This window comes from Haliotis asinina, chromosome 4 (genome assembly GCF_037392515.1).
Source record: "Haliotis asinina isolate JCU_RB_2024 chromosome 4, JCU_Hal_asi_v2, whole genome shotgun sequence".
Lineage (NCBI taxonomy): Eukaryota > Metazoa > Mollusca > Gastropoda > Lepetellida > Haliotidae > Haliotis > Haliotis asinina.
In genome coordinates, this window is record NC_090283.1 from 40,752,067 (window position 1) to 40,775,153 (window position 23,087).

Sequence of the window (23,087 nt, forward strand, 5' to 3'; positions counted from 1 at the left end):
TCTCGCCAAGGCCCGCTGGGTCATAAGTTGACAAAGAGTTGTTGAAACGTCATCATCAACGTCTGCCTTAATGATGACAGTGGTTGACTTCACCTGAACTGGCTCATCATAAATAAAAGAAAGATCAGACCAAGCAGGAGTAGCAGCAGGTGATTGCTTCACAACACAAGCTTTCTTAGAAGTACCATCCGGAATGCGACCGATTCGCTTCCTCCCAGAGGACACCACCTTGAAGTCGCCTTCACAGTCCATGCTGTTTTCAGCCATTGCCGAGGAAAACCCCAACAACTGACTGATTAATCCACGAAAAGGAAAACAAGTGAAGTTTCACTACACAACAAGCGTGGAGAAAATGTAAACAACAACAAAAGGAAAATACATAAACAACCAAGTATGCTAGGATACTATTCAGTTTGCACACAAGCAAAGCACGTCCGCACTCGACGGCAGTCAAGACCGAACTCCAGCGTCACTGGGGTTTATGGCTGAAAGTATAGTGGGAAAATGGTCACTTCCACAAAGATCGTCGTGGACTGACCATTCAAATTCATTGTATAAACTGGAATCAGCAACAGATAAATCAAGAGAGGAGTACGAACCTGTCGCGGGATGAAGATATGTATGAGAATTATCATTGAAAATGCATAAATCAGTATTCGTGAAGAAATCCTCAAGAATTCTTCCTTTCCCATTGGTGTTACTGCTACCCCAAAGGGGGTTATGACCGTTTAAGTCTCCCATGATAATACAAGGTTTTGGGAGTTGGTCATAAAGGATCTGAAGATCGGATTGCTGCAGAGTCGATGATGGCGGAATATACAATGAACACAAGGTAACAACAATATGCAGAGTAACACGGACTGCAACTGCCTGAAGAGGGGTAGTGAGAGGAACAAGACTGTGGATAGTTTCCTGCTTCACCAAGATAGAAGATCCCCCTGTAGCTTTATTACCGGGAGGTGAGAAACAGTGGTATGAATCACATTGTCTGATATGAAAGTTATCCGTGGGTTTTAGATATGTTTCTTGCAAACATACTGCTGCTGGCTTGAAGTCTTGAATTAATAGTTGCAAATCAGTGAAATTGTTTTGAAGGCCTCTACAGTTCCACTGAAGGATATTGAATGAACAGCTCATGGAGGCTGAACTGGAGATCGGGATCTTGAGGAAGATCCTCTCCGTTGAGTTGTCGGAGATGGAGTGACTTCCATGTCTAGAGGTTCAAAGTTGTTATGAACCTCTACAGGGGATGTTACTGGGGAAGGCACCTCTACATGTTTGAGGGTCCTAGGTCCTTTCTTCTTTGATTGTTTCTTTTCCTTGTTAGTAAGTTTTACACTATTTTGTGAGTTTTCCACTGTCTCGGGCTCTCGAGCAAGCGGAGGTCCAGATTGAATAACAGTCTGTGAAGCCAACGTTGATGATTTGTTGTCTTCAGGAGTAATTGATTGTTTATCAGTGACCCAGCAGATGTCTGTCTGACATGCTCTGTCAACTTTGCTCTGTGAAGAGGTAACAATAGCAGAATAAGAGTGAGAAAGTGACTGAGTTGTATGAGTCTGAGCTGTCAGTAATTTTGTTGCCTCCGAAAAAGAAATATTATTTGTATACTTCAGTTTGATAATCTGGGATTGCTTCTGAAAGAATGGACAGGATTTTGAAGAAGAGAAGTGGTCACCATTGCAGTTAGCACACCTAATATCATCTGTACAGGTATCCATACCTTCATGAGTTTTGCTACAACGACAGCATGTTGGAGATTTATTGCAGGACCTGGCCCCATGTCCAAACTTCTGACAGTTATAACAACGGAGTGGAGTCGGTATATACACATCGACTCCAATGTTGAAATAACCTGCCTTAATTGATGGTGGTACTTTTGGTAAGGCAAATGTAAGAAGATACGTGGTCGTTTGAACAATCCTGTCTTGCTCCTTCCTAGTAAATCTCTTCACAGATGTTACTCCTTGAGACTTCAGCTCTATCGCCATCTCATCCTCAGACATGTCAGACAGACATCTAGCACGATCACGGATTACACCTCTACAAGAATTGAGATATTTGTGTACCGAGAGAGAAATTTCAGTGGTTCCAAAATGGCTTGCTTTGAGTAAATTGATAGACTGTTGACGTCTTAAACATTCAACTAGCAGGGATCCATTTCGTAAACGCGATACGTTCTTAACGTCTCCACAAATCTCTTCAACAGCCTTAGAAACAACAAAAGGATTAATCTTAAGGGGTGTACCATTAATTCCATCGACCACCAGAAACCGCGGCCATGAGTCAGCAGTAACCTGTGAGACACTGTCATCATCAGATGAAATGATTTCTGTATCTAGATGCCGTCTTTTACTTTTCGATCGTGAACCAGTGTATTGTAAGGTTGCCATGATAAGGAAAAAGATTCAACATCCCTGCTCCCCACCCACCATGGAGTGTCAACAAGGACGGTGTCGAAGTGGAAGCCAACTACAAGCACCAGGGTTACAGGGATGCTATACTCCAGCAAAAGAGACACAGGTAGCTACAATAGTCAAACAGAGTGAAAGTAAGGCTGGTTCCGCCCTAGACATTTACCTGATGACAAGTAGAACCCGGAGGTCAATAATGCCAGATTGGCCCATGAGCCACCGCCTTCTGGCATAGGACTCTGGGCAAATTTATGTTGCAATCATTTGTATACTAGAAATCAAGATGACCAATACCCAATAAGATAAACGTGCAAAACATAATTGCTATGCACAGGGCATGGCGTGACCAGCCGATTGATAGAATCGGGCCGATTCTACCACCCGTCTAGGTGAAGTAAGGGCCAAAGTGGTGTGTTGAGCAACAGATATGTCTCTTGAAGACATAATGCTGACGGTTTAAGATCTTGAATGAGTAATGGTATTTCGTTGAAGTTACTCTTTAATCCTCTGCAATTCCATTGAATTATATCAGACAAGTGAGTCATGGTGGCTCAATTGGAGATCTCGCTCGTGAATGGGAGGAAGAGCTATTCCTCCGCTTGTCCTCTGTTTGTGAGGACAATGTGACCTCCATGTCGAGAGGTCCAAAGGGGTTCTCCAGAGGAAGCTCTGAAGGTAAAGGGACGGAAGGCGTTCTTTTCTGTTTAATTTTTTTCCTTTCGTTTTTGATGAATTAACCGAAGCTTGCTGTTTGGTGACAGTTTTAGACTGTGTCTAAGGCTGTTTCTCAGTCTGAGAATCAGACGTAGTCTGAACGACTGGGCTAGACGGTTTCACTACTGAGACTGAAACATGAGGTTGCCCAGACTTGACTGTCTCTGACAGGCAACAGAGGACGTTGACACAGAGCGAGTGACAGCTGCAGAATAAGAAACATTTAACGTGCTTGAGGTGTGAGTTTGGAAAAGTTTCTTTGCTTCCAGGTAAGAAACGTTTTTTTCACATTTCAGTCTCATTATAGAATTTTCCTTCTGCCACACAGGACAGGATTTTGATGAAGCGCCATGTGGACCATGGCAGTTCGCACATTTCAACTCCTTGTCACAATCTCTGTTGTCGTGGCTCTCACTACAACGATGACATATCACAGAACCACGACAAGAGTTTGATCCATGACCGAACTTCTGGCACTTATAGCACCGGAGTGGACTGGGGACATACACGTCCACTGCGATATTTAAGTATCCTGCTTTAATGGATTGAGGTATGGATGAGCGAGAAAATGTCAAGAGATATGTGTTAGTTTTTACGATGATGCCTTCTTTCTTGACGGTGAAACGTTTTACACCTGTCACACCTTGATCTACGAGCTCTGCTGCAATGTCCTCTTCTGACATGTCCGACAGACAACGCGACCTGTCACGGATGACGCCTTGACAAGAATTCAAAGTTCTGTGTGCGGACACAGTCACCTCAATATTGGCAAATGTTTTGACAGATAACAAATTAATAGATTGCTGTCTCCGAGCACATTCAACCAGAAGTGAACCACTGCGGAGACGGGTGATATTCTTAACTTCACCACAGATCCCGGATACGGCCTTAGAAATGGCGAAAGGGTTTAATTTTATCGGGAGAAAGTCAACAGCCTCAACTAAAAGAAAACGAGGCCAGGCGTCATCATTTGGAGTAGTTTTTGAAGATTCGTCAACTGTGTCATAACGCCTCTTCTTTTCATTTCTAGATGAACCAGATAGTTGTTGTGACATGGTGAAAGGAAAAGTATTCAGCACCCGTGCTCCCCACCCACCACGGAGTGTCTACAAGGACGATGTCCATATGCACCGGATCTCCAAGATGCTGACACCAGGGATACACGGGTGTTATACTCCAGAGAATATGACATGAATAGCTGTATTCATCTACCAATTTAATGTCAGACTGGTTCGGCCCTAGACAGGAAATCGGAGACATGCATTATTCAGAGGTCAGCATCTCCAGATTGGCCCATGAGCCACCGCCTTCTGGCGTAGGACTCGAGGCAAATTGATATATAAATACTCTGTACATTGAAAATCAGAAAGTCCAAGACCCAACAATACAATATGTGCAAGTACAAAAACTACGCAGAGGGCTTTGCGTGACCAGCCGATTGATAGAACCGGGCCAGTTCTACCACCCGTCTAGGTGAAGTCGGGGCCAAAGTGGTGTGTTGAGCAACAGGAACACGGTCCAACGCTCCTGTTACCCTCAACCACCAGGATCCCTTCCTCCACCGACACAGGGCCGCAACCAACGGCAAACAAGTTGGTGGACCAAATATGCCTCCGGATCCACACGGAGGTGATGGCGAGCTCTTAGCATTACCCAGCACCCACCACGAGGAGGTAGCTCGCCACGGGTGCCACGACATCTGGAACGGACGGTCTCTTTCATGAGCGAGCGCGACATATTCGTCAGCATTTTCGTCGATTCTGAAGAGGGATAAATTCGATTTTTAAAAAATCTATTCTGAAATGCTGCTGATGTGACTATAAATCGTAATTTACTCACAGTCATACCATTCAACTTAAGGGAGGATAATAGAGTTTGTGGTCGAATGAAAGCATGTGGAAATGTGCAGTAAATTTGGCGGTGAAATGATGTCTCTCTTGCGATTGTCTGAAGTCCACTTTAGCAATAGGTTTCTCTTTCCCATCCCATTAACCTGTCTGAGTTGTTTGTCACTAACATCAATGACTATAAACATCTCTGTTTTTGCCCACGTTTGTTAACGAAGTTGTGTGGCTCTCTGTAGCTTGATTTGGATGTATTTTTCACATCTTTGACAGGGGTTAGGCTTCAGCAGGAAATTGCCTGAGTTTCACATGTAATGTCTTTCATGTTGATACTGCCACCGGTAAATTCATCCATACAGTCAAGAATTAGTACCCAGTATATGGTAGCCTGAGAATTACTGTGGAAGCTGTAAAAGACGGCATCTACCCAATCCGGCAAGTTGTCAACACCGACACAAAATATCAGTCCCATCCACGGCTTGTACATTTGTCATCAGCTCCACAATCCGGCACATTGTCTAAACCAGATTATTCCTTCAGTCCCAATGAGTGCCGGTTCCGACAGCTTCCACTGTACGCCTAACTAAACATGTGTATTTGTGCTACACCGTTCCTAAACAAAATGATGAAAAGTTACTTAAGTCAACATAAGAAATGAGCCATTGATCAGCTGAATTATAAAAACAGAAATATTTTGAAGTTATCTCCCTTGGAATACTGAACACATATATGAATCATATCGTGAAACGGCTTGGATATTCAGACGAGATAATAGACTATCTTAATAACAGACGTTTCTCTCTATATCAGCCACTGAGAAATTAAAAACTAAACATGAAAACATGATGTAGATACCTCTCATGACAATTATTTCTTTAAGGAATAACACAAGTGGCTATAGTTACCTACCTCTTGAAAGGTAGTGTGCAAGTTTCAAATTTACAAAATCTTATACACATATAGATTTGGCAAAATCAGATTATTTGTGTATGAATGCAATGGCAACCTGGTGTGACAATTATGCCAATACCATACATCTTAAATACCATCCAGGTTACAGAGATAAGCTGGTTAAGTGATCGGGGTTCGCTTTGAACACCCTTATCACAACAGCATAAAGTAGCATTGCACGTTGTTAAGAATCCTTTTCTCTCTACATATTTATGGTGAAGCTGAGCAAGAACAATACCCAAATGATAGTGATCGGGGTTCGCTTTGAACGCCCTTATCACAACATCCCAAAGCAGTATGTAACATTCAATATATACATTGAAATGAAATTGTACAGATGAGTAAGATCCAGGTTATAATAACCAAACTATAGAGATGGGGTGGGGTAGCTTGAAGACAGTCCAAACAAGTATACAACATTTTTATATACATTTATAAGTTGTAACATGATCCAGATGCAGGCACAAATAGTCAAATTATGGTGATCGGGGTTCGCCTTGAACACCCTTATCACAGCAGTCCAGACGAGTATTGTACATGTCATGTATATACATATTCAATGATGTGGTGAAGACAATACTGATGTAAGTGAATCATAAGCAGGTTTATAAAGTGATCGGGGTTCGCCTTGAACATCCTTATCACACCAGTCCAAAAAGGTTTCACAACCACAGTCGATAATCTCAAGTGTATTTATCAGATCTAATTCTTCAGTGATCGAGGTTCGCCTTGAACACTCTTATCACAAGTGTCCAGACTAATTTGAAATAGTACCATGGCATCAGGAAAAGTGGCATTTGCTAAATAGCTTAACAGTCCATAACTACATCCAAAAGTCCCCACCCCAATACTCTCCTAAATATAGCATTCCAATAAGGATTGCGGGCAGAACAGATTCCTGTATATGTATGGAGTGGTCACATCATTCCATTGTTGGTGTCATTTACGGGGGTGGGGGGCGTGGGGGGTTGGGATGAAGTCTTAATGAGGGGGACAGGTCATTTCAGGATATCTGCAGTTCATCCTGGGGTTCTATACTGACAAGTAACTGCCGTGGGTCTCTGTAGCACTCTTCAATTACATCCAGGTGAAGCCGCCTCAACCACTGCTGTGACAGGAGCTCACCTGAATGTAAGCCGTCATACAGAATGTACCAAATGATCTTCTGTCGACCACGTGACCCAGTTACATGCGGACTTACCCTTCTATTACGGCGTTTGCCTCTGGGTTAAAGCAAGTCAGCATTAAACTGCAAAGTATTTTTGTGGAATTGCGTGTTCAGCAAGGTGATTCCCTCATTGATTGCATCAACCTGTTTTACCACCTCCTAATCATGATCTTCATAGCTACCTGGCATGGAACATCCCTTGTACCTGTTGTACTCCATGACAGAATAGTATGGTATACCGATAAACATAATGTGGCAGCCCAGGCTGAATGCATATCTACAAATGTCCTTGAAAGTACTTCTCACTTCCTCGGGATCTGAAGTGCCTGGAGTGCGTATGCCATTCATTTTGGTCTGTCCAATCTTTTTGGTTATATCACATGTGCCACTCCATACATATATAGTTGCATATTCCCCATGTTTCTGTATGAGCTTTGGCAGCTCCCTGCGTAACATTTGAAATAATGCAAGTGTTCTGCCCCCAGCCTTGCACAAGTATTCCACTGGAACACCATCAGCATCCTGGATCCTATCCAACCGGAAACCCTTGCTGTCAGATAGCAATAACGGAAAATGGTGACACCAGTCCTGGGGGGGTTCTGGACTGGATGGGATTCCAGATATCTGATGATATCAGTGGAGCAACTTTCGATACCACTCGTTTTATTGTAAACCTAATTATTCCAGAAAATAATGATTTAATAAAATTCCTCCTACTTTCACCTACAGGGTAATTACCTTAATGTGTGGTCATAAAATGTACACAATACTGGATCTGAAAAACCAAAAAAAATAGCAAATATATTTAAACGGCCAAGATTTTGTTTCATATTCAATACTACTATAAGTTACATTAAAGAACATTTACATTATTTACACTCACCTGTTATAATTTTTTTTAGTTCACAATATACCTGCAAACGAAAGCAGAGGCTGGTTATAGCACAGCATGAAATCATGTGAGGGTAGCCATAAATAAAACATTTAAACATAAATTGTCCTTAAGTTTGAAAGAGACGTTCTACATAATGTTCTACATAAATGTGTAGCAAATACCATGAGGATGCTTAAGTGGAACAATGAATTATGTCGTATTTGAGTAAAATGATAAATGCATCATTATTTAGTTTTGACAATACACACTTGTTCTATGAAAATACACTAAAAACCAATAGGGGAATGTGCTATTGTGTGGGGACATGAAAATTTAAAACAGCCATAAGGTACAAAAGAAACCATCCAACTGTTTAAGATGAACATGTACAGTTAGCAACATAATATCCTTCACCAAAAATATGTGCCCAAACAAATGTACCATCCACAGACATAGCATATGTGAAATGATAAGATTGTTCAGTTAGAGGAGGGGCGGTGGGATGGAAACCATTGCAAACACTTAGCTGTCTGATCAACACCACACAAGAGAAAGTGACAAGGTGAACCAATGACATTAGAGTGTTACCTACTGGGAATCAAATACCACATCTCCCTGGTGCCAGTCCTTTTCAATACGAATGGAGCTGATATCTTCATACCCATCATATTTAATGTCATAGAGCATGTATTTCCTTGCATCAGAATCATCATCATCTGCATATGATGGTTTTGTACCTGGAGCAACCTCTGCTTATGAAGGTTTTGGTGACGTTGCTGCCAGATAACTTTGAAATCCTTCATATGCAGGCGGGCTTGTTCCAGTTTGAGGTGGCGATCTTCAGGAGACAGGGATTGCAACCAAGCATATGGCTTGTTGTACGCCCAGAGGATGTTGGATTCCAGGTGGGGAGTGCTCGCATTGGGTTTAAAACGACGGAGATGTTTGCGAAAAGCAAAGTGACTTTCTCCAATACTGTTTGATTTTGGTACAGATGATGACTCAGTTCTGAGTTGAGGATTATCATCTGCATGACATCCTGATGGCAACTGATTACCAACAAGACGAGTAAATCAATTAGACAATAAGTTGCCATAAGTCCAAGACATCCCAAGGTTAGATCAGTGTAAGGATGGTTTGCCGCAGATGCCAGTAGGAATGATTGATCTGGTGGTTTAAAGGATGGCTACACGATGAAATCCTGCTGAAGTATCATGGGTGGATTAGCTGACATCTGCTGGAGAAAATTCTGCATTCGTACAAAATATGGATTCAGATCAAGCATGTGCTTTGCTGTTTTTTTACTTAAAATCAGAGTGTAAAATGGGTGAGAGATGTGAACATGAAAGAAAGCAAGAGGAAGAACTTCAGAGAGGAGAATGTCATTAGATAGATCTTCTTTAACAGCTTCAATGAGTTGATTTTCATGTGTGATGCTGGCCAGGAACTGCCTGAGGTGATGTTTGTGATGAATTGTGGCGGCTGTATTATGGAAGATGATGTTAAAACGATTGTGCTGAAACTGTTTGAAATGAATATGTTGGTTAATGGATTTCATGAATGCTGTAAAATCTGCTGAGAGTCCTGCAGCGGGAAGGCCTAAAGTATTCACAAAATTACAGACAGATCTAATTACATCCTCAGCACGGCTACATTCAACTTTCTTGTCACTGCCAAAAGATCTTCTTAGTCCGTTTAAATTGCCATTGTCAGTTATAATATTTTCATACTGTGAAATGGCAAGATATGCTGCATTAGGTAAACCCAATAGCACATGGACAAAACCACTGGTTCACATTGGTGGTGTGAGCCTTTTCTATGTCACTCAATTTGCTCCATATGTTTTCGGATTTGGATAATACAGCGTGGCGCATTTCTTCCAATTTAGTTTTGAAGACTTTATTAACAATATGTTGGTCCGTCATGATATTCTTTTAACTGACCAACACTTTGCCATATAATTCTTCAGAATCCTCATTTTTTATGACAGTAGTTTGGCAAAATCATCCAGGACAGTGCACAGCTGGTTAATGTGTATTGTTGTGTCACCACATACAGTTTCTACCATGCACATGGCCACGCTGGGTAGAGAAGTAGTAGACACTTGATACCCACAGAAATGACGCTGGTGGTCAGTCGTGCCATCAACATGGAGACAACTATTTGGATGCTCCAGCAAACACATCAGCAACATGCCTTTTTCCAACAAGATTTGCTTCTTGAAGAATATTGCAGATTGTTGCATGACAAGGGAGTTTAGGACCATTTATATTGGCCAGGCCTTCAAGATTTGAAATGGTTTCAGTTTTAGAAGGACAACTGTGTTCCAATTTTTCAAAGTGTCAATTTCATCCTGTTGTCGTTTTTCGATACCGTTGTTAATATTTTGTTCATTCTTTAAAGAACTTTTTGTAATTGAAGGAGCAGCTGATGTATATGTTCTTTGGATTTTTTTGGGATTCCATGAGTTAATTTGATTTTCTTTATTAGACAGCCTGATATTCAAGGATTGAATTTTCTCTTGACAAGACAGATATTGATGGTTAATGAGTTGGAGCTTATTATTGAGGGTGTTAATTGTTAATGATTGTTGATGGTTTTCTTGCAGGATTTCACTGGCCCATGATGAAATAGTATCCAAGTCTTGTTGAAGCTGAATTGATTCTTGTTGTAACTCTTTCATTTCAGTGTAGTGTTCTTCAAGTTCTGATTGTGATGAAGGATGTGTTTGTGCAGGTGCAGCTGACAATGCAAAAGGTGCATTTTTGTATGAATTAATGTCATGTTTGTGATTTCTGATTTTTTCAGTTGTGAACCTGGTTGAGATGATATAAGCAGTTTTTCAGTTGTGAACCTGGCTGAGAGGAGTATTGCAGCTTTTTTTCACGGAATATTTGCAGTTTGTAAAGCCCGCTAATGGCGACCCGAGGATTCCCGTGACGTCATTAGGAAGCCTAGCTATACACACAAGCTAAACAACAGTATAATAACTCACTCTAATGCGAGTTACGATCTACACCAATGCAATAACAAAACTCAATATACTGTGAGTTACAATCACATAAACTATTTACATATAATGAAAAGTGAATGTTGAGATATTAACAATACTATAAACAATAGCCAATGTAGCCACCAACTATGAAACCCGCATAGAATACCACAAGAAATATATACAAGACTAGAGATTACCAACATTTATACACGAATCACAGTCAAGATCACCATGATCTCGATCCAAATGTAAAAAAGAAAAACAGCCTGTCTGATGATGACCACATAAGATACTGACATGGAAACTAGATCAAATACCTTGATACCTTACACGCTTGGATGAACACAGAGCAATAGAACTTACACACCAGCCTGAGCAAAGGACTGACTGGGATTGACAGTAGAAAAGCATGCAGTGCAAATGAGTGTTAGTGAAATAGACTACATTGAGACTAGATTGGTGTTTAGAGAGCTAGAGTTATGATATAAAATGTTGAACATAAAATAACTGATAAAATCTGGTTAGATTTAGGCTATTTAATGAGATAGTATATCTCCCTTCAAACAAATATTATGACAGAATACTTTAAAAGATTCGCATGCTTATTATATTTACAACAATAACTATATTAGTATATCTATTCAAAATAATATTATGACACAATACTTTAAAATATTCACATGTTTATTATATTTACAACAGTAACTATATACAAAGTTGACTTAGCCACATTTCATCAGCCCCAATGAGTGCCAGTTTTGACAGCTTCCACTGCATATATTTATGAATATTTTAAATGGGCTAAACACGCATGCAATTACAGTAATTTGTAGCTTAATTTATTTTTCACTTATGGATGTGTAAAATATCCTCAACATTTTCTTTGCACTTAAGTGGTCAATACACTTAACACGCACTTTCAAACTATCCATGCCAAATGATCATGCTGTGTTGTATACAGAACTCATCCCGTCTTGCATACAGAACTCATGCTGTCTTGCATACAGAGCGTTCCTTGCAGTGAAAAGCGGCTTCCGCGCGATGCTGGATAGGTGTCGCGGATAACTATTTCGTGAACAACAACACTTCAACAACAAGATATCAAGTGCCTTATGTTTCGTATACAGCTTAGATTAGTGTATGTTATAGATATTCGGTATGGAATAATAATGATAAGGCTAAATAAATAAAATGAAATGTTTCTCGGAAGTCAAGGCGTCATTATTATTTGTGCGCGTAACAATGTTTTATATTGCCATTTAAAAATAAAACGATCATCTGTTTGTCCACTATAATAATGAATGTCTGTAAGAACGGGAGGTACTGAATTTGCACCTTATTAATACACTCTTAACTTCCCACGCTGTATTTCTGACAAAACAAAAATAGGAATGTGTTCCTCCCTCGTCATTTTATTCTATCAAAAATTAAAAACAAAGGCCTACCGCCTTCGTCACTTTTGAAAACAATGTGCCCGAGAAACATTTAATTTTTATGCAGCCATTGTATTGCAGTCACTGTACAGTGCACATGCAGTAAGTGAATTGACTGTGAGTAATAGTATCATGTTTTAGGCAATTGTGTTAGCAATATGATAACCACTCAAATTGTGAATGAAACCTAGATTAATTCTGTACATGAATTCTACATGTACAAGTTTCAACCCAAGATCAATGAAATTTAAGCTTTAACGACAGTACCATGAAGTGACTATCTTAACATGTGATCTTAACATGACCATACCTTGGTGCTGACAAAACAACAATCATAATTAGGTACACGTTTCAACCCAAGATCAATGAAATTTAAGCTTTAACGACAACACCTTGAAGTGATTATCTTAACATGTGACTTTACCGTGGTCATGCCTTGGTGCTGACAAAACAAGGATCATAATCAAAGATTATGATTGAGTGAGTGAGTTAACATTTAACGTCACATCGACAATATTTTAGCCCTATCGTGACGATCAATGATTGTGTGTTCCTGGAATTCAAAGTGAATATGGTTTACGTCGCTTTCAGCAATATTCCAGAAACACCAGTAATGGTTTTCACACATTGTACCCGTGTGGGGAATCGAACCAGGGTATTCGGCGTGGCGTTCGAAACTTTAACCACAAGGCCATCCCGATGCACCAAGAAGGCATGCGAGGCGTCAGTTGAGTATAGGGAATTGTGTAGCTTTAGATGATTGAGTCAGGGAAGACTTAACAAAGATATATCGAGTGTCATGGATGCTGAACAATGATTCAAAAACACTAGCAATCAGCGGCAAAGGGTACACCGTGTGCAGATATTATACTTGGGGGAAAAAAGATTGGGGTTTCAAAGCAGCGACCCGGATATGGATTCAGAATAATAGAACTGAAGATAATACGATGACGCCATTTTGATTTTATGAACATATTTTTCTTTCTTGCAGGTCAGTGCGTCCTGTAGAGTACACTATAAACCAAGGAAAAGAAAATCCAATCCCAGGTGTTTTACATCGCATCGGTAATACTTCAGTCATAAAGATATGAGCACTATGATATGAGTTGACTATGTTTAGAACAGTGTGTCTTGCTGATAGAACAAGGCCTTTTAGGGTTTATAAATACGTTCGTCCTTGTTTGTCAGTGCTTCCTGTCTGATTTTGTTCATGTTATATCGCAGCGTGTGCTTCTCAATAGTTAAGTCATTCAGTGAATGACGCATTAGGGTCACGTGATGCTATTCAGCGTTTGACGTGCAGTCTACTTTAACTGTCATACTGTGTGTTCAATTTGAAGGTGTACATATCGGATATCGCAAAGATAGAGTCGAGTTGGGCGAGGTTCATACTAACAAGGGAGGATAAATTTAGTATGGCAATGCCAAGCCTTACACCATACCTACAAGGAAACGTCGACTGAATATTAACAGGACACCTGTAGATCTGTCTTCAAAACGTGGAGCTGTATAAAAGGGTAAGTTTGTAGAAAAAAAGTATGATTGTCGTTCAATGCGTCACTCACACGGTGGGGCAGGCAGTAGTATGTGCAGGGAGGGCAGTATGTAATGTCTGACAAAGACCCTGCCCTACACAGTTGGAGCAAAGAGAGTACAACTGTGTCTTTCTGTTATAAGGTGTTGTTGTTGCTGTTGTTGTTGCTGTTGTTGTTGATGATGATGATGATGATGATGATGATGATGATGTTTGTTGTTAAGAAATGTTTTGTCATCCACATTTGCGGATGAAATGCACGTACTTACATTTAGGCGGTCCAGGTACGGCCTCTCCTCATATCTTTGTGCAGAACTATGGTGTGCCCTAACGACTTTCTGAAGACATTATTGAAGGAATACAGTTTATATGTACTACTCGAAAGAAGTTAAGGATCGTAGGAAAAATTCCTTAGAACCTTTAATGTCTAATATTCCTTTGATATCATCATTGTGAACATTTTACAACAATGAAAAATGGAAATATCCCGATTCTCTGTGGCATTAAATGTTTTAATGTACAGATTCCATTTGATTCGTGACATTTTTTAGCAGTATGTGTAAGCAAAACAGAATTTGCAGACTATGTTTGGGTGTAAAGTCGTTGGGACATGATATAATGGTAAACAAAAGAATTGGAAAAGGCTTCACGAGCGGTCTCATTCTTTTTATTCCTTTTGACTATTGCCTTGGCATATCTGCAAAAAGCATTTGGTGTCAATCAAACTGTCAATGTATGTCAATTCTGGAAAGGAGAAGTCCATACAGGCTATCTCACGCCCGGGTCGTTCTTGTGCTCGCCAAGGAAGATTTGATATTTGAGCGAGTGAGTGAGTTTAGTTTTACGCCGTACTCAGCTGTATTCCAGCTATATGGCGGCGGTTTGTAAATAATCGAGTCTGGACCATACAATCCAGTGATCAACAACATGAGCATCGCTCTGCGCAACTGGGAACCGATGACATGTGTCAACCAAGTCAGCGAGCCTGACCACCCGATCCCGTTAGTCGCCTCTTACGACAAGCATATTTGATATATTCCTTGTAAAATATTTTTCTCTTAAGGCTCAGTCAAATGCACTGAAATTAATTAATGCAGTTAATTCTCAATATGGACTAAACACTTTCATTTAAATTACATTCACCGCCTTTGAATGTATTTCATGTTAACATAACGACCAGTTTCAAAAGCATTTTTAGCATTACTACATTTAGACAGCGAAAAAGCAGTTGGCAAGGCATATATACCCTTCAACGTCTAGAAGTGATTTAAAATGTTTTAAAGTTATTTCGGAGAGGCATTTACAGACGAGTGTCGACACTGAAGCAGACAACCACTGCTTAAACAGAATAATAAACATATTCGGATTGCCATCGTGATGAACTAAATAAACCCCAAACCATGAAAAACACACAATATTATCGGTTCCCTCCATGTTGTGCACCCACTGGTGTATAAACCTTTGACCAGGATATAATATTTTAATCTTTAATGTGGAAGTTGAATAAATCTACATAAATAATTGACAACACGTGTCATGAAGATGAGCAGAAATGAGAGACTGCCACACTTGCCCAAAGCCATAACATGGAAAACGATTTTTAATTATTAATTTTAACTATTAATCAATTTGAACGGATTCAGATAAAGACGCACCCGGTAACTCTCTGAACAATGCCAAAACGTAGGTGACAGTGTTGTAACTGCTTCTAATAATTTGAAAAGGTCATGGCAAGATACTCTTCCAAATCTTCTTTAAAAAACATTGTATTGCCTTTTTGGCATGTACTGATACACACGTTTGAGCTTCAGAAGAAATAAGGTTAGGTGTACACATTAGAACGAAATATGTTTTAAATTACAGTTTCACTTCGGTGCCCATTAAAATACTTGATTTCTTTCAAAATATTTCAAAAGCAATAATCTATTTCTGTAACTGGTAGTAGTACATTTCAATAGTAAATTGAAATAAACGTACATACGACATGAAATACACGCCATGACCGTGTTTATGTATGTTTGTAGATATTTCCTAACTTTGGGGATATATTTCATACAAATCTATACCTTTGAAACAAATGCTCATCGTACATTTTCGTATGCGCAAGCACCACGTTCATGTCTGTACTGACCGAATTTGTCAGGTAATTTCAAACGTTACATTAATTGCAAACAGATGCCCCGGTAAATACATGGTCATACAATATTTCCAAATACATTCCTTTGAATTTCAACGGGCGCTGAAATCTCCGATTTCCTTTACTCAGTTTGGATACATGTCAGTTTACTTAGGTGGAGAAACATATGTCAGTTTTCATTTTGCAAATGTTTACACCCCTTTGATATTTATATGAATGGTTCATACACCTTCATGTTGATCATAATTTTGTTTCCATCATGTGATATCTGAACGACATAAATATATGTATATGAAATGGGTTTATGTGTTTATGATTAACGTTATACGCTCAACATTAGAAATGACCCGCGATAAAGGTTATAAATGCATATTCTTCTCTGACGTCACACTTGGCGTTCATGTTAGTGTATTTACAAAATTATCCAGAACGATTCTAGGTCATTCATGCAAATAACAATTTTGTATTTAAACGACATCCGACAGAATATATTGTTTTGAAAATGTTGAGTGAGTGAGTGAGTGAGTGAGTGAGTGAGTGAGTGAGTGAGCTAAATATTTAACGTCACATCGACAATATCTCAGCCATATCGTGACGAGATCTTACCACTTAAATGGAATGTTTGTGTAATATGAAAACCTGTCGACAAAGGACAGTAAAAACACTAGAATATGACAGATATGGATATAAAACCAGCATGAAAAAACTAAAACATTGTAATTAAAGAAGACAATACATTATAAAACATGGGCTATAAATCGCAAACATCCGAAGGTAGATCACCATACTAGGGACCATGGGGACTTACAGTGCCTTTGCTACCTGCATGAACCCTAGCTGGATTTACACCATACTTTCAGCTGCTGGCGATTGTACGAAATGCTAGCCAAATTTTTTTAAATGTCACAGTAAATATCTCAGCTCCTTTTATGTGCAACCGATCCTACTTTTGACATTAACTCTACTTTTCATTTCGGCTGTCAGTCAGTTTTCGCCCAGTTTTTTAAAATAAGCAAATTCCGCTGTAGAAAAGTGATAAATTCTGCACAGATTCTGCAAGAAAATGTGTTTTCCGCGGACCAGACGTTATTCTGCATGGAAAGGTAAATTCCGCGTTTTTTTCTGCAACCGCGGAATCGCGGGACCCACGCTGTACTGTCATATCAAGCTATTACTTCCACTGCTGATGAGGTACAGTGACACCCAGGTAGGAAGAAATAACCTTCATGCATTGAAGCCAACAAACTGGTAATACCTACTTTTATTGCTAAGACGTAAAGAAGTGATTTTTCGAGGATGTCGTATTGACCACATTTGGTTTACTCATGACTATCTGCTAAATGAAGTGCGATGAAGTGCGCATTGTCAACCATATTTTTTAACTGCAAGTCTCGCATTATGACACGACAAATATGAAAGACATGAAGTTGACCTGTATCATATACTGTTGATAAGGTAATGTAAATAACGAATTGACTGCTTTTGAATCTGATGCTGTGACACTTTCGGTGTAAACTGTCAGTATATGGCTGGAATAATGCCGATCTATCTTAAAGCCCAACTCAGTCAACTCAGTGTTGAGACTAATGCAGCAATTTACTGGGACTCAGGTCACAAAAGGACTTGATGTTATCTCAAAAAGCAATAAAACAATGTGATGTGATTCACAGTTAACTAACTTAAAAAAACAATTGCATATCACTACACAGGTATTACAGTGGCAATACAACTTAAAGGAATAAGTGATTATCCACTAATTTTCTGACCCGTGAAGGTCCGGGGAAGAATAGGCCCTCAGCAACCCATGCTTGCCATAAAAGGCGACTATGCTTGTCGTAAGAGGCGACTAACGGGATCGGGTGGTCAGGCTCGCTGACTTGGTTGACACATGTCATCAGTTCCCAGTTGTACAGATCGATGCTCATGTTGTTGATCACTGGATTGTCTGGTCCAGACTCGATTATTTAGAGACCGCCGCCATATAGCTGGAATATTGCTGAGTGCGGTGTAAAACTCACCTCACTCACTCACTAATTTTCTTGACCAGGAAAGACGCAAATTAAGGGTAACGAGCAAAAGCTGTCGTAAATAGTTTATGTAAACATCTCCCGTGTTTCTGTATATTCACAGAACGTATTATGGCGGAATTGATAATTTAGTTTCAAGTGGTATTAATGCCATCAAGGGTTTGCTATATGTGTAAGTGTGCATGAGTGAGATGTGAAGTAATATCCGTTGAGTGTGGAGTTAAGAATTGACTTCTCACTATCACCTGTTTCTACATATCTCCGTTATGCACTGAACCATCAAGAGTGACAGGAAAGTTTTGCACTCCCGGCTTTGTGGGCGATTGCCTCAACATATAAAATAGTCCATGCACAATAAGATAAAAGGCATTCGTCAGATCCCGTCATTTGCGTTTATAACCACAGAGGAAAGATCAACATGCTCAGACACAGACGCTATACGACGATAGTGTTTGAATTGGTTGTCGTTACAACATGTAAACAGGGAGTGTTCGACAGCAATAACAGTCAGCAGTTGACAAACAGGATTCAAATAGGCAATGATTCTCTTATATCCGCTATTATGTTTCAGTTAGCATGTATTATGTTGTAGAAACGGTACTTTTCAAAGGGTGATAAAGATTTATTTTTCCCGTTATTCCAACACGCAATGTCAATGTCATACCTGGGCGTGTGACAGGATGTGACTGAAAAGCAAAAGTTTGGAATACACTGTGTGTTTCAAAGACAGCTTTTTACCATGAAAGACATGTAAATGTGACAGTAATTACTTTTCTAAATACGATTGATAAGGTTTGTCAAGTATTAGTGAGGATAGGTGAAACGGGAATTAACGTCTCACTTGACATTATTTCGCTCCTTTGACGAGTGAGTGAGTAATATTTAACGTCACATCGGCAATATCTCAGGCATATCGTGACGAGAACATTTAAATGAAATATATGAATGTGGTAAAATCTGTCAACGAAGGACAGAAAACAACTAGAATATCACAATTTCAATTAAAACCAGCGTGAAAAGTTAAAACTAATATTACTATTTAGACAATACAATATAAAAACAGACTATAGATCGCCAACAACAGAAGGTAGATCACCACACAAGAGACCATGGGGACTTACAGTACCTTTGCTACCTACATGGACCCTAGTTGGATTTACACCATGCCTTCAGCTGCTGGCGATTGTACGAAAAGTTAGCCAAAATTATAGGAACATGAATACTACGATTAAAAACCTGGTAGACTTAAATTTACTGTCAATATTTGTGGACTTACGTATCCTCTCAGGAGGACAATACTTTTCCAATACTTCAACCCCCTTTAAGGGTAACAATTCAAGTTACTAACAATTCAAGTTACTATTCTAAACTACCATGAATTAAAATGCAGCTATCTACAGAACATGATAATCAAAATTCAATGATGAAATCAATTTCCTTTAAAAATCCAAGAATTAAATGAGAACTTATGTGTTAAAAAGGTCCTTAATTGTTTTGACATTGAAATATTTATCCCTTGTTTCGAGAATTCAACACAGGCAAGCAGAATATGCCTGACCGTGGTTGTCGCATCACAAGGGATGCAAAACGGAGGATCCTCACCTTTCAATGGGTATGAATGAGTGTACCTTGTATGGCCAAGACGACATCGCCCTATGATTACCTCTTCAAATCTGGACTGACAACCTAAGTAGGAATAACCAATATAGGGTTTTATTTCATGTAATTTATTGATGACTACCTGGGTGTTCCACTTCTTCTACATCAAATCACGGATATAAGATCTAATGTTAGCTTTATAATCAGTGTATGGAAAAAAAGTGGTGTCACAGATTTGTTGAGTGCTGCCTTGGCAGCAAGATCGGCCATTGCGTTGACGGAAATGCCGACGTTGCTTGGTAACCAACAGAAGACGATGTCGTATTGGCCAGTAGCACGATTATTATACAATTCAATAATTTCAATTAAAAGTGGATATTTTTAATAGCCCGAAGGAAAGAAAGAGAGTCGGAATAGATTATATACAGTTTATATTTAGGGTGTCTTTGGATATATTTAAGAGCCGTTAGTGTATCGTTAGCTTCAGCTGTAAAAATAGAACTGTTGTCTGGGGTGAGTGAGTGAGTGAGTTAACATTTAACGTCACATCGGCAGTATTGCAGCCATATCGTGACGAGAGCATTCTTAAAAAAGGAATTTATGTATATGATAAAAACCTGTCGACGACGGACAGGAAAACAACTAGAATATCACAATAAGAAATAAAACCAGCGTGAAAAGTTAAAACTAATATTCCTATTCAGACAATACAATATAAAAACAGGCTATATAGATCACCAACAACTGAAGGTAGATCACCATACTAGGGGCCATGGGGACTTACAGTACTTCTGCTACCTGCATGGTCCCTAGCTGGATTTACATCATCCCCTCAACTGATGGTGATTGTAAGCAAGATTAGCCACAAATTAAAATGACACATATTCTACGGCTAAGACAAAATGGAAGATCAAATTTGACTTCAAATGTTTTGGGACTTACGTACCCTCTCAGGAGGACAATAATTTTACAGTGCTTTAACCCCCCTCGAGGATACAGCCACTAACACTCTAAGTTACTAATTCAAACTTCCAAGCATAAAATATTTATCTATTTACAATTCATTTAGCAAATCTAATTCTTTTTAAAATGCTTGACTGTGATTCTTTCATCACAAGGGATACAAAACGGAGGATCTTCACCTTTTAATAAATACTCGTGGGTATACCTCGTATGGCCAATGCGACATCGTCACATAATGACCTCCTCAAATCTGGACTGACAATCCGAGTAAGTATAACTGATATAAGGTGTTATTTCATGTGATTTATTTATACCCACTTGGGTGTCCCACATCTTCTGCATCTGATCACGGATATAAGATCTTATTGCAGCTTTATAATCTGAGTATGGAATAAGAAGTGGTGTCACAGATTTGCTGAGTGCTGCTTTAGCAGCAAGATCGGCCATTGTGTTACCAGAAATGCCAACGTGACTAGGTAACCAACAAAGAACAATGTCGCACTGGCCAGTAGCAAGATTATTGTACAATTCAATAATTTCTATTAAAAGTGGATGTTTACAAGAAATATTTTTAATAGCCTGAAGGCAAGAGAGAGAGTCTGAATAGATTATATACAGTTTATGTTTAGGGTGTCTTTGAATATATTGAAGAGCAGTTAATATGGCGTTTGCTTCTGCAGTAAAAATAGAGCTGTTATCGGGAAGTCTAGAAGATATTGTTCTCGATCCAATGACAGTGGCACAAGCTACTGCACCACCGTCCTTGGATCCATCTGTAAATAAGGGTTTGTAATTGCTATATTTATGTTTTAATTGAGTATATTCTTGTTGATATTGTAATTCATTAGTTTCTGATTTTCTAAATGAAGTTAATGTTAGGTCAACTTGTGGCCTAACCAACTGCCAAGGAGGAGAAGAAAGAAGACGGGAGGGAGCTATGTTTTCCAGCTCAATTCCGGCCGAAGAAAGAAAGGGTTTAATTCTGTGTCCTAGAGGTGGAACAAGAGAAGACCTCTTGTCATACAAATTTTCATAAAGCGGATTGAACACACAGTCATAGGCTGGGTTAGATTTATTAGAATATAGTTTAGTAATGTATTGTAAAGACATTAAAGTTTTATACGGCGTTGTGAAAGAGATGATTCATTAGCCTCAACATAGAGACTGGCAACAGGTGAGGTTCTAAAAGATCCAAGACAAAGTCTCAGACCTTGGTGATGGACAGAATCTAATAGTTTGAGGTTGCTTTTACAGGCTCCACCATACACAATGGAGCCATAATCAAGTTTAGATCGTACCAATGATAAGTCACTTAGGATGCATTTACGACTGAGGAAGTACACAAGGTACGACATATTATCCGAAGAATGCACTTAGCAGATATGTAACTCTTCCGTTTCGTTTTTATGTTGGATGTTGAATTTCATATAACCAAGGGAAATCAGTCTATGTTGGTTAGCACTCGAACTTGACTCGAAGAAATGACCAAAATACCTGTTGTGGTTTGCCTGTGGTCCAGGAAGAGGACGTAAAATGGTGTTAGAATCCACCTCTGACATGGGTAGCCGCTGTCGCCGAGCAGATGACATCTTCCGGGAACATGGTTCCCCTCAAACAGCCGACATAACCCGCTTGCTGTCAATATGCGGGAGTCATGTGTTGAGCCAGGCCAACGTGCTACGATGTCGATCATCCGGTCGTCGCTGTCAGTCACTACCTGTGTATTAATACTGTGATAGTGGTGCCTGTTAATGAATTCATTCTCATTAACTGATGGGGCCTGAATTTGAACGTGCGTGCCATCAACGACACCAACTACACCGGGGAAGTTTGCGGTCTGATAGAATCGACGCTGGTGTCGTCTTATTTCTTGGGCATGCGTGGGAAAGGTGACAAATCTTCTGACCATATGCTGGCTTGTGAGTGAATTAAGCGTTTGTTCGACGACTCTTGCAATGGTGGGTTGGCTGAGTCCATGGTCATCGCCATTGCACATTTGAAATTTGCCAGTGGCAAAATAAAGTAACGAGAATGGTAAAGTAACGGGAACTTTTGTAATGCAGGACACTGCACAACTCCGATGCGTTACGGGACATAATCCGTGTAGTAGATCACAGATGTAAACAATACTGTTTCTGTCAAATCTGTACCTTTGGAGCAGCTCAGTATCATCTAATGTATGCAGAACGTCTGTTCCTTCATTACATGCTCTTGGATTACGCGTGGCAACCATTTTTCTTGTACATGACTTAAGTCAAAACATGTTGATTTAAGCCTAGCAAGGGGAGTGTTAAATAGTTAAGTAAAAAATGACAAATCTTAAGTCTAAATCTGTTGATAAATATGACTTAAGTTTTTACACAAAACTGAAGTCGAAAAACCGAGAAAACTAAGTTATTGAACATGCTTAAGTTTTTTTAATGAGTTGTTTGAT

General features: G+C 39.5%; 1 protein-coding gene and 1 pseudogene across 1 annotated transcript in view; one reads left to right on the forward strand and one right to left on the reverse strand.

Moving 5' to 3' along the window:
* Positions 1–1,133: 1,133 nt before the first annotated feature.
* On the reverse strand, positions 1,134–22,886 carry LOC137280938 (putative nuclease HARBI1; annotated as a pseudogene).
* Positions 13,583–23,087, forward strand: part of LOC137281569 (uncharacterized) — a 35,272-nt gene continuing 25,767 nt past the window's right edge. The window contains exon 1 of the mRNA XM_067812881.1: positions 13,583–13,910. The gene's annotated coding sequence lies outside the window, so the exon portion shown is untranslated. The remainder of the gene's footprint in view (positions 13,911–23,087) is intronic.